This window comes from Lycium barbarum, chromosome 9 (assembly GCF_019175385.1).
Source record: "Lycium barbarum isolate Lr01 chromosome 9, ASM1917538v2, whole genome shotgun sequence".
In the NCBI taxonomy this organism is placed as follows: Eukaryota; Viridiplantae; Streptophyta; class Magnoliopsida; order Solanales; family Solanaceae; genus Lycium; species Lycium barbarum.
The window spans coordinates 112,823,635-112,826,597 of record NC_083345.1 but is presented as its reverse complement, the minus strand read 5'-3'; positions in this window follow the sequence as shown (position 1 = coordinate 112,826,597).

Below are 2,963 nucleotides of genomic sequence, written 5' to 3'. Positions count from 1 at the left end.
TGTCATCAAGGATAATGCCATCCCAATGTAGTAAAACCCTAATTGGTGGAATATCTTGAGCCATTTTTTATATGAAGTTTGATTTTTTTTTGGTTTAAACGCCCAAAAAAAGTGCTATGTCAATGCCTCGTGGAACTCCACAAGAGTTTAATTTTGCTCTTAATCGTTTTTGAGAAGAGAACAATCAGATGCAAATATGGTGTACAATCTAACACAAGATTTAGATCCAAGTGGGATTCAGACTGTGAAATGTCCGATGAAGATTAATATTTTTTTTATATTAAGGTAGGTAGGTAGGGTCATAAAGAACCCTACCCCTCCCCCCCCCCCCCCCCCCCCCCGAGGGTACGTGGAGGTTTGCAACTATATAAGTAGCCCTTTCTTTTATTGTTAGACTACAACACATTCAATGTCGAGTAGTAGAAACGCAGCTTGGTCTTTACTCCTTCCAAAAGAACCAAATAGTAGTGATGATGAGAGTTCAAATCATAGCAGTTTTTTGAGTGATAACAGTGATTTCAAACTAGACGAATTGAATCCTCACCTTCTTATAGAGCGTAATGATGATTTCTGCTGTGGGAAATATTCAGATCCGCGAGAATATTATTGCGGGTTACGCCGAGAATAGTCACATCGGCTTGCCGAATCAGAACGTCTTGTTCGTGACTTGGAAAATCTCAACGCTCCAATCCCAACAAGGTACTCAATAACCATGCCTCGAGTAGGTCCAGAAACTTGCGAGTTTTCCATACAAAGGGTTAGAAAAGAAAACAACAGAATGCTGGCAAGACTGTCACACCCCAGTCCTGATAGGGCATGATGGGCACCTGACCCTTTACTTTGAGCCGAGCGAACCCGCTGGTTCTCGTTATATTCATAATCTCACTAGACTCTAAATTCACGAAATGAAATGCATAATGAAAGCTTTTCAAAAACATTATTTTCGTCTTTCTCAAATCAAGTAAAATATGAAATCATATGAAATTTGTAATATAATGCATAATGATACATCGGCTTGCAGAGCCGCTTGCAAGAATGACATGCTATATACGGGACTCTGTCTGCAAAGTCTCTAACATAAATCAATATACCATAACATAGATACTCTGACTCAGCAACACTCCGAAAGGAAATGAAGCTCGCCAATCCAGCTGGAACATCTTCTAGTAATATCCTCTACTCATCTGTATACACCTACGTGGCATGAAATGCAGCGTCCACCAGAAGGGACGTCAGTACGATCGTGAGAGTATATGTCATAGGACCATATAAATAATCGTCCTGATAAAATAGCTAGTAAAATAGTGTGGAGAGGACAATAAATATTTGAAGAGGAATGAAAGCTAGTTAAGTCTCAATTAGCCGCTGCTATAGGAGAGCCAAGGAATTAAACAGGGAAGCACGCTTGTATTGAAAGGAAGTTGTAATTAAGTAAGATTTTATTTTAGTCTCATGCTAATGAATTATTTTGTAATGATGTTAAGATTAGAGAAGAGGAAATTGGAGGAAAGATTCAAACAAGGATTTGAAAATATTTGGAAGAGTGGATTAGTATGTTGTAAGTATAATCTTGTGATAGGGGATAACAACGATGATAAGAAAATATTGTATACAAGAGTATAAGGAATGGTGCTGAGGATTGTTGTATGGGTTGAATGGAGTCCCATTTGAATATAGATCCCTTGGCCATGGTCTTTTTTGACGCATCGGATGAGTAATCTGAAGTAAAGTAATTAATTAGAGTAATAAGCCATTGGCAAGGAAATGCTATTGCAAGCCATCTGGGCGCTACCATAGGTGGAACTATGATAACATTGTAAGGAATTAAAGAGTTTGACAAAAGCATTAAAAAGAAGATGGAATGATATGTATATGAAATCGATTAATAGTAAGAGCAGAATCTAAAGTAGCACTAGAGAAGCAAGCAAGAAAAAGTGTCGCAGCTAAATAAGAAAGTTGCCCACTAGTAGAGAATAGAGGGTTGCGGAATAGGAGGAACTAAGTCAACGGAAGATGAAGTCGTGAAGACAAAATCGCAGGAAAATGATTCAAGGATATAACTAAAGGAGATTGACATTTAAGGAATTAAGAGATCCTCTTGATTGGTAAATCGAAATGACAGATAATCGCGTCAAACTATGAGGAAGACTTATTACGTGATAATCGGGCAAAGGTTAAAAGTAGAAGGAGAAACCCAAAGGAAACGATCAAAGGATATTGCGTTTGATTAGATCAATCGGGTGACAATGAGACCTCGTGGAACAAGTAACATGATTGCTCTTGTTGGAAAAAAGGATGAATGAAGGTTACAAACAAAGCAAAGAATGAGAAAATTCGAATTCGCTGCATGACTAAGAATCTTGGTTATTTTTCGACAAACTTCTGAATCCACCCCCAATTTATTAGCCGAACTAAGGATCAGAAACTTTTAGTGTAAACTGAAAGAAATGAATCATTAAATGAAGAGGTTTGAGATGTTTTCGATATAAGTACAAGGATTGTTGTTAGTTAGCCAAGTGCCAGAAGTCCAATTGAAGGAAAGAGAAATTAAGTGAGACATTTCGGTGTTAAACTAGTTGAAAGATAAAGTACCGCAAAGATTAATTCGACTGCTATAAAAAGCAAAGAATGCTAAATGTGATCAGCCTTGAGGTTATCTTTAAGGAAGTAAGAATAAGAATAGGTCAACTCCAAGGAGATAAAGGCTTGGGACATCTGTGAAACGTAAGAAAGGTCCGTGGTAATCGAAGAGAACAAGAATTTCTGAATAAAAATAAGATGAGATCAAAATTGGATAAAAGTATGTGGTAAACACGGAATGAAAGGGCATACAAGAATGTAAACAACGAAGGCTGAAGAGACTATGAAAGCGATAAAGCATGGAGAGTTAGTAGACAGACAAATAATAAAAAAAGGGATGACCTTGAGTACAGGCATAAATTTTGGCTACAAAGAGGAAGGAT